Raw genomic sequence first — 13,507 nt, forward strand, 5'->3', positions numbered from 1 at the left:
GACTGTGACCCCTTGTTCTAGACTTCCCAGCCAGGGGAAACATCCTCCCCGCATCCAGTCTATCCAACCCCGTCAGAATTTTATACGTTTCAATGAGATGATCTCTCATTCTTCTAAACTCTAGTGAACACAGGCCGAGTCTACCCACTTTCTCCTCATACGACAGTCCTGCAATCCTAGGAATCAGTCTGGGGAACCTTCAGTGCACTCCCTGCAAGTTTATCCTTTCTTACGTAAGGAGACCAAAACTGCACGTGTGGCATAATTATGATCTGGAATGCGCTGCCTGAGAGGGTGGTGGAGGAAGATTCAATCGTGGCTTTCAAAAGGGAATTGGATCAGTACCTGAAGGAAAAAAAATTGCAGGGCTGCGGGGAAAGGGCGGGGGGAGATTGGGACTGGCTGAAGTGCTCTTGCAGAGAGCCGGCACGGGCTCGACGGGCTGAATGGCCTCCTTCTGTGCTGTCATCATAGGTAGTCCCTCAGAATCGAGGAAGACCTGCTTCCACTCCTACAGTGAGTTCTTTGGTGGCTGAACAGTCCAATACGAGAGCCACAGTCCCTGTCACAGGTGGGTCAGACAGTCATTGAGGGGAGGGGTAGGTGGGACTGGTTTGCCGCACGCTCCTTCCGCTGTCTGCGCTTGACCTCTGCACGCTCTCAGCATTGAGACTCAAAGTGCTCAACGCCCTCCCGGATGCACTTTCTCCACTTCGGCCGGTCTTTGACCAGGGACTCCCAGGTGTCAGTGGGGATGTCGCACTTTATCAGGGAGGCTTTGAGGGTGTCCTTGTAACGTTTCCGCTGCCCACCTTTGGCTCGTTTGCCGTTAAGGAGCGCCGCATAGAGCACTTGCTTTGGGAGTCTCGTGTCTGGCATGCAAACTGTGTGGCCTGCCCAGCGGAGCTGATCAAGTGTGGTCAGTGCTTCAATGATGGGGATGTTAGCCTGGTCAAGGACACTGATGTTGATGCGCCTGTCCTCCCGGGGGATTTGCAGGATCTTGCGGAGACATCGTTGGTGATATATCTCCAGCGACTTGAGGTGTCTTCTGTACATCGTCCATGCCTCTGAGAAATACAGGAGGGCGGGTATTACTCCAGCCCTGTAGACCATGAGCTTGGTGGTAGATTTGAGGGCCAGGTCTTCGAACACTCTTTTTCTCAGGCGGCCGAAGGCTGCACTAGTGCACTGGAGGTGGTGCTGAATCTCTGCATCAATGTCTGCCTTTGTTGACAAAAGGCTCCCGAGGTATGGGAAGTGGTCCACGTTGTCGATGGCTGCACCGTGGATCTTGATGACTGGGGGGCAGTGCTGTGCGGCGAGGACAGGCTGGTGGAGGACCTTTGTCTTACGGACGTTGAGCGTAAGGCCCATGCTTTCGTACGTCTCAGTAAATACATCGACTATATCTTGGAGTTCAGCCTCAGAATGTGCACAGAAGCAGGCTCGTCCACGTACTGCAGCTCAACGACAGAGGTTGGGGTGATCTTGGACCTGGCCTGGAGGCGGAGTAGATTAAACAACTTCCCACTGGTTCTGTAGTTTAGTTCCACTCCAGCGGGGAGCTTGTTGACTGTGAGGTGGAGCATGGCAGCGAGGAAGATTGAGAAAAGAGTTGGAGCGATGACAAAGCCCTGTTTGACCCCGGTCCGGTCGTGGATTGGGTCTGTAATGTATCCGTTGGTAAAGATCACGGCCTGCATGTCGTCGTGGAGCAGGCGAAGGATGTTGACAAACTTTTGGGGGCATCCGAATCGAAGGAGGACGCTCCATAGATCCTCGCGGTTGACAGTGTCAAAGGCCTTTGTAAGGTCGAAGAAGGGCTGGCGCTGCTCCCTGCATTTTTTCTGCAGCTGTCGCGCTCCAAAGATCATGTCCGATGTACCCCGTACGGGGCGAAATCCGCACTGTGACTCCGGGAGGAGCTCCTCGGCCACAGGGAGAAGACGGTTGAGAAGGACTCTAGCGACGACTTTCCCCGTGGCTGATAGCAGGGAGATTCCTCTGTAGTTGCCGCAGTCGGACTTGTCCCCTTTTTTAAAGATGGTCACAATCACTACATCTTTGAGATCTCCCGGCAGGCTCTCCTCCCTCCAGACGAGAGAGATGAGGTCATGTATCCGTGCCAACAGCGCCCCTCCGCCATACTTGAGCGCCTCAGCAGGGATTCCATCCGCACCCATAGCCTTGTCATTCTTGAGCTGTTTTATGGCTTTTCCTACCTCTTGCAACGTTCGGGTTTCACTGAGGTGGTGGCGGGTCACATGCTGCGGGATGAAGTAGAGAACACTCAAGTCAAAGGCAGAGTCTCGATTGAGGAGATCTTTAAAGTGCTCCTTCCAGCGGGCCCTAACTGCCTCGGTGTCCTTGATGAGTGTTTCCCTGTTCTTGGCCAGGAGTGAGGTGGGGCCTTGGGAGTTTGGACCGTAGGTGGCCTTGACTGCAGTGAAGAATCTTCATATATTGTGGTTGTCGGCCAATTGTTGTATCTCCTGTGCTTTCTCCACCCACCACCTGTTCTTTAGGTCCCGGGTTTTTTGTTGGACCTCAGCCTTGAGCCGTCTGTAATGTTGCTTTGCTGCTCCCGAGTTGGGTTGTTGCTTGAAGCTCAGAAATGCTCTGCGCTTACGATCTATTAGTTCTTGGATCTCCTGATCATTTTCATCAAACCAGTCCTGATGTTTCCGGGTTGAGTGACCAAGTGTCTCTTCACAGGCACTGGTTATAGAGGCCTGGAGGGCAGACCAACCGCTGTGGACATTCAGCATCTCAGGGTCGTCAAGGCACGCCAGATTGGCTGTGAGGTGCTGGCTGTATAGGGCTCTCTTAGCTGGGTCTTTAAGTGCCCCAGATTTGACTTTTTTGCGGCACTGCTTCTGCTGTCCCCTATGCTTTGGGCCAATGTTAATGTTGATGATGGATGGGATTAGGTGGTGGTCCGTCCAGCAGTCGTCAGCTCCTGTCATGGCGCGGGTGATGCACACATCCTTGCGATCGCTGGCTCGTTCGATGACATAGTCGAGCAGGTGCCAGTGTTTGGAGCGAGGGTGTTGCCACGATGCCTTGTATTTGTCCCTTTGGCAGAACAGGGTGTTGGTGATGAGGAGTTCGTGTTCTAGACATTTGGTCAGGAGTAGGGTACCACTGGAGTTGGCTTTCCCTACCAATTCTCTGTCAATCACGCCTCCCCAGAGGGCTGTGTCTTTGCCGACACTGGCGTTGAAGTCACCTTAGGAGGATCAATTTGTCGCCCGCGGGGACGCGGGACAGGGATGTTTCGAGTTTGGAATAAAAACCCCCTTTGGTCTCATCCATTGCATCGAGTGTTGGGGCGTACGCACTGATGACTGTGGCACACTGGTTCCGGGATAGGGTGAGTCGGAGAGTCATGAGGCGTTCGTTAACCCTGCAGGGGGAGTCTTTGAGGCGGTCGACCAGCTCATTTCTGATGGCGAAGCCGACACCGTGAAGACGGCGTTGTTCCTCTGGTTTCCCTTTCCAGAAAAAGGTGTAACCTCCACCTTGTTCCTTGAGCTGGCCTTCCCCTGCCCGCTGGGTCTTGCTTAGGGCGGTGATGTCGATGTCAAAGCATCTAAGTTCCTGGCCGACTATGGCGGTGCAGCGTTCCAGCCTGTCGCTGTTGGAGTTTCCATGAGGTTCCTGACATTCCAGGTCCCGAACTTCATGTTAATGAAGTGGAAGATGCCTGTGCGCGAGTTCTTTTAACGTGGGGTGGCCGTTGCACACCAGCCACCACACGGGCTTGACAGAGCGAGGTCTTGGTCCAGTGGCAAGGGGGTCCAAGACGACCGGAGACCAGGCACTGCTGTATGAGCCTAGTTGCCAACGGCGAGATGTTGGCCGCAAGCTCGGCAACGAGTAGCGCCCTTGATGGTAGGTGGTCCAAGGCCTGGTTGGGGGCAGGCATTGAGAGGGTCAGTTGTCCAATGGAGTTCCGAGGGATGTTTTCAAAGTTTCTTCCAAAGTTTTCCAAAGTTATTTAAAAGTTTCTCTGGAGATTTCAAAAGAAAAATTCTCCAAGTTGTGTAAAAGTGCTGTAACCATTCTATGACTCATTCAGGATTAAGAGAGTACAGTGAAATAGTGACTGGGGTTACACTTTACACCCTGGATATAGCATTCTTTTTTCAGAAGCCTGACAGTATCCCGGGAGGAAACTTCAAATTATTTTCCATCGCACCGCTGTATTGCTGAGGGCTGAGAAATAGTACATTAACAAGTGAATGGGTGACTTTTGTGCTGACTTTGACTCATCCTCTCAGCTGCATCTATGGCCTTTTCAATGGCAGTTTTTCTTTGTAGTTGACTCTCTGTTAAGTGAATATCTAGTTGAATCTATTTAAGTGCAGCCCTTGTAGAATTCCTGACAATACCTGATTATATTATCAGTCAGTGAATAGAGAAACAGCACTCAGTGTTGGCATTGATGGAGCTCCATTAACATGACAGAAGGCTGGTTTCTGCTTTATGATCTTGCCCGAAATGAAGCCCGTTGCCCACTTTACCACACGACTTGTATTTCGCTGCCCTCACCACCCCTGCTCGGACCAGCGCAGGCTGTGCCTGCCCCACTGGATTCTCCTTGGGCTGCCCCCACTCACTGCCGCTCCCCAGGGTTGTACGCAAGGTGGCAGTAGGCCCTGGGAAATGACAGAATCAGCTCCAAGATCAGGGAATGGATGGAGGGGTGCGGGGGGGGGGGGAGGGCATTGGGGCCTTGTGCAGGCCTCCTCTCCCTCCAACCCAGCACAAGCCTGCTGAAGCCCTTGGTCTGAGCCGCAGCCTTTATTGGTGGTTCCGGCCTCCATCTCGACTGCAACACCGTCACGATTCTCCCCTTCGCACTGTGGGCTCCCTCTGGGTGGCGACGATCGCACTGGGACCCCCACAGTGCTCAGCGAATGACCAGGGAAATGGTTGGCGATTGGAGCAAATTCCTTCTTCGCCGGGATTCTGCCCCCACCAAGAGGAACATTCAGCCCAAAATGCCCCAAGCGCCTTCACATAAGAGACACTGAGCAAGATTAGGAGAAGTAGAAAAGTTGCCTCAAGGTGCAGGTGAGAAGGTTTTGAGGAGGATTTTAAAGACAGGTAGCAGGAAGAAGCAAGGCCAGGCCTAGAAATTGTGGTTGTTGGTGCCTCCTGTTAACATCCCCTCCCTCCGCCCCGGGACGCTAACGGGGCAGGGACGACTTTTCGCCCGGGCGCAACGCCGCTAACGCGTGAGTTTAGCGGCGGCGGTAACCCATGGCACCCCGTTCCCCTGGCGACGATGACGTCACCACCGTGTGCAGCGCCCCGGAACAAAAATTGTTGAAACCGCACGGGGCGATGCCAGCGGCGGGTTCGGGGGGGGACGTGAACAGGGCCGCCAGTCGCTCGCGGTGCGATGTTCGCGGGTGATGCTCGCAGGGCGCTACGTAAAATGGGGGGGGGGGGCGGCGGCCATTGAAAGCAAAAATCTCCCAACTTTCCTCTGTACCCCATTGGCGCTTCGATCTCGAGCGGTCAGCTTGAGTGCCGGACTGTTGGCACGGCGATCCCCGCTCCCCATTGGTCCAGGGAGGCCCCTTTCTTATCTGCTGGGACTCCTCCCCTTTAATGAAGACGACACGGCCCAGTGCATAGCGCTGTGCCCCGTTCCTGACCCGTCCGCCTTACTACCGCCCCAGAGAGGAAGTGGGGCACGTTATTTTTTGCGCTCCACTGCCTCTCGGAGGGCGTTAACCCGAATATTTCGAGCGGGGGCGGGAATTCCATGCCTGCCGCAAAATGCCCCGCCTCCCGGATGTTACCACCCCCAAACAGGGCACAACGCAATTTCACCATCGCCCACTCCCCCCACCCCCCCGCAAGAGTTTGAGAAAATAAGTTGTAGAGAGTGGGACCCACACAGCTGAAACCTCTGCCAGCAAAGGTGTATATACAGGGGCCAATGTGGGAGGGCCTTTGGGTATGGTTTGGAATGTAGGGCTGGAGGAGGTTCCTGAGGTAGCATGAGGAAAAACTATGGAGGGATTTGTAATGCAAGGCAAGGATTTTGAATCTTGAGTATTTGGATGCAGGAAGCCAATGGAGAGTTGCTGAGGAAAGAGGTGATGAGCAAGTAGAATCTAGAAGGGCAAGATCCCAGCAGTGACATTTGGGAGAACCTGGAGATTCTGTATGGAGCAGGTAGAAAACCATTCAGGAGAACATTCAAGAAGTCAGGTCATGAAGTAAAAGAAATTGTGGATAAGCATTTCAGAGTGGCCGGGTGATGCAGGGGTGAAGGTGGACAATATTGGAGAGATTGGAAGTATGCCGATTTTGTGATGGATGTGGTATGGTGTTTGACACTCAGGTCTGGGTCAAATGAAGCTTGCCACCCTTTGGTTGAACCTGAGAGATGGAGCTCATGATAGAGATTTTGGCAGCAGTTGAATAAGATGTCTTTGGTTTTCCCAATGTTGACTGACGTCCAATTCTAATCTTGTCATGTATCTCAATAACATCTCAAAGTACATCACATACTTTGAAATGCAACGTATAAGAACATAAGAAATAGGAGCAGGAGTTGGCCACCTTGTCCTTCGGGCCTGCTCCACCATTCAATAAGATCATGGCTGACCTGATCATGGTCTCAGCTCCACTTCCCCGCCCACTCCCCATAACCGTTTATTCCCTTATCGCTCAAAAATCTGTCTATCTCTGTCTTAAATATATTCAATGACCCAGCCTCCACAGCTCTCTGGAGCAGAGAATTCCACAGATTTACAACCCTCTGAGAGAAGAAATTCCTCCTCATCTCAGTTTTAAATGGGGGCCCCTTATTCTGAGACTGTGCCCCCTAGTTTTAGTTTCCCCTATGAGTGGAAATACATTCTCTGCATTCACCTTGTCAAGCCCCCTCATTATCTTATATGTTTCGATAAGATTACCTCTCATTCTTCTGAATTCCAATGAGTATAGACCCTACCTATCCTCATAAGTCAACCCCCTCATCTCCGGAATCAACCTAGTGAACCTTCTCTGAACAGCCTCCAATGCAAGTATATCCTTCCTTAAATACGAAGGCCAAAACTGTACGCAGTACTCCAGGTGTGGCCTTACCATGTATATTGTTACATAGACACATACAACAACTTACATTTATATAGTGCCTTTCATAAGAACATAAGAAATAGGAGCAGGAGTAGGCCATATGGCCCCTCGAGCCTGCTCTGCCATTTAACACGATCATGGCTGATCCGATCATGGACTCAGGTCCACTTCCCTACCCGCTCTCCATAATGCCTTATTCCTTTCTCATTTAAGAAACTGTCTATTTCTGTCTTAAATTTATTCAATGTCACAGCTTCCACAGCTCTTTGAGGCAGCGAATTCCACAGATCCACAACTCTCTGAGAGAAGAAATTTCTCCTCATCTCAGTTTTAAATGGGCAGCCCCCTTATTCTAAGATTATGCCCCCTAGTTCTAGTCTCCCCCATCAGTGGAAACATCCTCTCTGCATCCACCTTGTCAAGCCCCCTCATAATCTTATACGTTTCGATAAGATCACCTCTCATTCTTCTGAATTCCAATAAGTAGAGGCCCAACCTACTCAACCTTTCCTCATAAGTCAACCCCCTCATCTCCAGAATCAACGTTGTGAACCTTCTCTGAACTGCCTCCAAAGCAAGTAGATCCTTTAGTAAATATGGAAACCAAAACTGCACGCAGTATTCCAGGTGTGGCCTCGCCAATACCCCGTATAGCTGTAGCAAGACTTCCCTGCTTTTATACTCCATCCCCTTTGCAATAAAGGCCAAGATTCCATTGGCCTTCCTGATCACTTGCTGTACCTGCATACTAACCTTTTTTGTTTCATGCACAAGTACCCCCAGGTCCCACTGTACTACAGCACTTTGCAATTTTTCACCATTTAAATAATAACCTGCTCTTTGATTTTTTTTGCCAAAGTGCATGACCTCACACTTTCCAACATTATACTCCATCTGCCAAATTTTGGCCCACTCACTTAGCCCTGTCTATGTCCTTTTGCATATTTTTTTGTGTCCTCGTCACATCTTTGTATCGTCAGCAAACTTGGCTGCGTTACACTCGGTCCTTTCCTCCAAGTTGTTAATATAGGTTGTAAATAGTTGGGGTCCCAGCACTGATCCCTGCGGCACGCCACTAGTTACTGATTGCCAACTGGAGAATGAACCATTTATCCCTACTCTGTTTTCTGTTCGTTAGCCAATCCTCTATCCATGATAATATATTACCCCTAACGCCGTGAACTTTTATCTTGTGCAGTAACCTTTTATGTGGCACCTTGTCAAATGCCTTCTGGAAGTCCAAATACACCACATCCACTGGTTCCCTTTATCCACCCTGTTCGTTACATCCTCCAAGAGTTCTAGCAAATTTGTCAAACATGACCTCCCCTTCATAAATCCATGATAAATCTGCCTGACCGAATTTTGCTTTTCCAAATGTCCTGCTACTGCTTCTTTAATAATGGACTCCAACATCTTCCGAACCACAGATGTTAGGCTAACTGGTCTATAATTTCCTGTGTTTTGTCTGCCTCCTTTTTTAAATAGGGGCGATACATTTGTAGTTTTCCAATCTGCTTGGTCCTCCCCAGAATCCAGGGAATTTTGGTAAATTACAACCAATGCATCCACTATCCCTGCCAGTACTTCTCTTAAGACCCTACGATGCAGGCCATCGGGTCCAGGGGATTTATTCGCCTTTAGTCCCATTATCTAACTGAGTACCACCTCCTTCATGATTATGATTGTGTTAAGTTCCTCCCCCCCATAGCCCCTTGATTGTCCACTGTTGGAATATTGTTAATGTCCCCTACTGTGGTGTATGTAGCACACAAATCACTAACTCCACACGGTCTGGTGTAAGTCTAACTGCTGTGACCTTCGTCCTTTATTGTTCAGCTCCAGAGTGCCTCCCAGGTGTGGTGGTCACCCTTATATAGTCCTTGTTACAGGCACTACCAGGGTTTCCCACCGCAGCGCCCTCTGTGGTGTGGCATAGTACTTACATTACATTTAAGGTACTGGGACGATACACATATTATTACATAACATCACCTTCCCCCCCCCCCCCCCCCAACCTGGACGCAGGACAATGATACACACATCATTACATAACATCACACTTGTCCAACGGAAGGCAGGTGGGCATAGACAGTGCATTAGTATGGTACATATTATCTGGTACATTAACTGGTTATTGACTGGTAGCGGAACCTTGATTTCCTTGTTAGCCGCTATCATTAATTGTACTTCATCCATTATTTTACACAAATAAAAGGCCATTCAGCATAAAAAAGGTAATTCTTATTATAAATTCACTATCTCACATTAACATTGCTCATTTTAGACTCGCTCTGCCTAACAGAAGTCCTTTGTGGGGACCGCCTCTTTGTAAGGCCCTTTTAAGACTCCCAGGTGCATTTCCTCTTTAAGGCGCCATCTTTGATGCAGGAGGATTCCACGAGGCTTCTTCTTGGGCGCCGCCATCTTTGATGCTCTGCAGCTCCGACACGATGCCGCCGCCATCTTCTTCTCCGCCGTTCCGAATGCCCTCCGCCGTCGCAGCCTCCGCTTCCCTCCGCTGCCACCTGACTTGCCGCCTCTCCTGCGGCCATCGTGGCCCCCCCCCCCGCGGCTGCCATGCCGCCCGACGCTACCAGCTTCTCGGGGGGGCCCGCCCAACGGCCTCTTCCTCTGCGGGGCCCTTCCGAACCGCCGGCCCCTGGATCCCTCAGCACCCCTCCCGCAGCGCCCCGCCGGCTCACCCCCCCGCCACTAGGCCCCTCTGTGCAGGGCTGCTTGCCTGTGGGGGCTGGGGCTGCAGGGTCTCTGTGTGAGATCCGGGCCTGGGACTTGCCTGTGGGGGGATTGAGGCTGCAGTTCCAGCTCGGTCGGCGCTGCTCTCTGGGGACCCGGGGCACGGCAGCACCCCGGGGAGCAGCAGCCTGTGGGGTGATGAAGTCTTCCCAGCTCCCACGGACCTTCCCCATCCAACTCCGGCCGAGGAGCGTCGGCCCATCGCCTGCAACGACCCAGAGAGGTAAAGCGTGCGTCTCGACCCCGTGGGATACCTGCACCATTGCTCTGCCAAGAATGGGTATCAGTTCCCTGGTGTAGGTACGCAGCTTCGCCGTGACCGGGACCAGCTTGGGTCGTGCAGCTGGGTTAATCCACAGTTTATCAAAAGTTCTCCGACTCATCAACGACGGACCCGAGCCCATGTCCACTTCCATACTTACAGGGACTCCGTTGATTCTTACTTCCCTTATCACTGGGGGCGAATCGTCGGTACACGTATACAGTCCAAGCACCTCATCTTCTTCTACCTGCTCCTCGCTGAACAGTGGATCATCCCCCATCTCCTCAGCCACATGGTGAGTCTGATTTCTTTTACACATACGCTGAAGGTGGCCTTTAACGTGGCAGGTATTGCACGTGTACTCCGCAAACCTGCACCGGTGAGCTCCATGGCTTCCTCCACAACGCCAGCATGGTGCTGCTTGATTGGCCCCCCTCAGCGGACTCTGAGCTCCAGGATCCCGAGGTCCGTGCTCTCTGCCCCGGGCAGAGCCACGTTCTGCAGTTTTGTCCGTGGTGGGCGCTATCCTGTGGACAGTGCCTGCCGGGTTCGAGACTGTGTGGATTATTTGCTTGGTGCTGCAAGTCGAGGTCATATGTGCCCGGCTGATGGCGATGGCCTTTGTCAGAGTGACTGTGGGTTCCGTGGCCAGCAGCTTATGAAGGAGGCCCTCGTTGCCAATCCCCATGACGAAAACGTCCCGCAAAGCCTCGTCAAGGTGTGCCCCAAAATCACACGGCGCCGCGAGTCTCCTGAGGTCCGCAGCATATTTGGTGATATCCTGGCCCTCAGGTCTGTAGTGATGGTAAAATTTGTATCTGGCCGTGAGGATGCTCTCCTTCGGTTTCAACTGGTCACGAATGAGTTCGGTCAGCTCCTCGTATGACTTGTCCCTGGCGCTCCCAGGTGCCAGCAAATCCCTGACGAGACAGTAAACCTCATCTCCACAACTGGAGAGCAATATCGCCTTACGCTTCTCTCTCATTGCGTATGTGTCCTCCGTCAGGTCATTTGCTGTGAAGTAGTACTCGAGCCTTTCCGTAAAGGCCTCCCAATCATTGCCCACGGTAAAATCCTTTCACGAGCCCAGAGTAGCCATGGTTGCGTGGAGTTAGTCCGCTTCCTAGTTGCCAATGTGGTGTATGTAGCACACAAATCACTGACTCCACACGGTCTGGTGTAAGTCTAACTGCTGTGACTTTCGTCCTTTATTGTTCAGCTCCAGAGTGCCTCTCAGGTGTGGTGGTCAGCCTTATATAGTCCTTGTTACAGGCAGTACCAGGGTTTCCCACCGCAGCGCCCTCTGTGGTGTGGCATAGTGCTTACATTTCATTTAAGGTACTGGGACGATACACACATCATTACATAACACCTACCGTAAAGACTGATACAAAATATTAGCTCAGAGTTTCTGCCATCTCCATGTTCCCCATTACTAATTCCCTGGTCTCGTCCTCTAAGGGACCAACATTTACTTGAGACACCCTTTTCCTTTTTATATACCTATAGAAACTCTTGCTATCTGTTTTTATATTTCGTGCTAGTTTACATTCATAGTCTATCTTGTTTCAAGTAGAGAACCTCCCAAGATGCTTCAATAGGTGCACATGGTGAAAAATTAGTAAAACTGACCGAACAGGTGGGTTTTGAGGAGGTTTTTAAAAGTAGAGAGAGCAGTTAAGCGATGAAAGGGCTGGGGAAGAATTTCCAACGAGTAGGACCAAGGGTGGTTTTACTCACAGCAAAATCCCACAAAGAGCGATGAGATAAATGATCGATCAATGTGATTCAGATGGCATTGGTTGAGGGAGAACTTCTTGCTCTTTTTTGAACGATATCATAGGAGCTTTAAGGCCCACCTGAACAGCCAGACAGGGCCTCAGTTTAACATTAATACAAAAGCAAAATACTGCGGATGCTGCAATCTGAAAAGTTCCTGCCCCTTCGTCATCGACCTGAAACGTTAACTCTGTTTCTCTCTCTCCACAGATGCTGCCTGACCTGCCGAGTATGTCCAGCATTTTCTGTACTTGCCTCAGTTTAACGTCACATCCAAAGAAGCGTACCATTGGCGTGTCAGCCTAGATGAATTAGTTAAGTGCAATTTTGCTGGATCAACTCTATTTAAGAACATCAGAACAAAAGAAATAGGAGTAGACCATTCAGCCCCTCGAGCCTGCTCCGCCATCCAATGAGATCATGGCTGGTCTTCCTAATACAGCTGATAAATAGTGTGAACCAGTTTTTCAGGAGATTCCACATCTGGCTCAGCATTTCAGTCAAGGAGCCGTGTGAGATTTACCCTGAATGAAGCCACTAACCATCATTAAAGTATTCATCTAAACAAAATCAGAATCTACTTAACAAAAGAGATTTTTTTAGTTTGTTCGCAGATGTTGGCAATGCCAGCAAGGTCGTATTTATTGATCTTCCCTCGTTGCAAGTTATACATATCAGTGCCTTCTGCGCAGAATTTGTCTGCCAAGAGCACTTATGAATGCGAGCATAGAGGTCGATGAATTACACCTGACTTTCTAAAGTCTTGCACTAATTCTTAGATTTTTCACAAAACTGATAAAACTTTCAAAATGTTCTATTGCCTCTCAGTGAAACGCGGCAGCACATTGACCACATTTAGACGGTTGTGAGTTTAATTTCCATCACGTGCTACTTTAGCACACCAGTTAATGTAGTTACACAAATTTCTGTAGGCGCTGTCTCGACATGTCATGTAACGTTATGCTACATTATATACCGCGGCCCATGTGCGCTCGCCCCATGTGCCTACCCTATCTGCTCCCCACCTCCTTGGAGAGGCACAGTGGGCTGGAAGTTTGGTGCCGCCCACTTGGAGGCAGTGACGGTGCTGGGGGTGCTACCTTTAGCACCAGTCGATATTTACCGCCTCAAAGTGCGATATTCAGTTGTATCGTGCCCCCCCCCCCCCCACAAGAGGGGAGTGGAGCGCCAAGGGAAGTGTTGCACTGGGAGCGTCAGCCTAGATTTATGCGCTCGAGCCACCGGAGTAGGACTTGAACCCACAACCTTCTGGCTCGGAGGCAAGTGTGCTACCCACTGAGCCACAGCTGACCCTGGAGGGGAATTCGGATTGGGTGACGGGGTTCCGGTGCGCCTGCTGCCCTTGCCCTTCTGGGCGGTGGAGGTGGCGGGTTTCGGAGGCGCTGGCGAAGAAGCCTCGGCGAGTAGCTGCAGTGCTTCCTGTCAATGGCGCACAACCTCCTGGGAACCGCAGCAGTCCGTGTGGTGAAAGCCCCTCCCACTATGCTGTCAGGCAGGGAGTTGGACGATTTCGACCTAATGAAGGTGCTGAGAGGATGCAAACGGCCAACTAGGCTGGTATGACCCAGTTAAGAAAGATTT

Source organism: Pristiophorus japonicus, chromosome 21 (assembly GCF_044704955.1).
Source record: "Pristiophorus japonicus isolate sPriJap1 chromosome 21, sPriJap1.hap1, whole genome shotgun sequence".
NCBI lineage: Eukaryota > Metazoa > Chordata > Chondrichthyes > Pristiophoridae > Pristiophorus > Pristiophorus japonicus.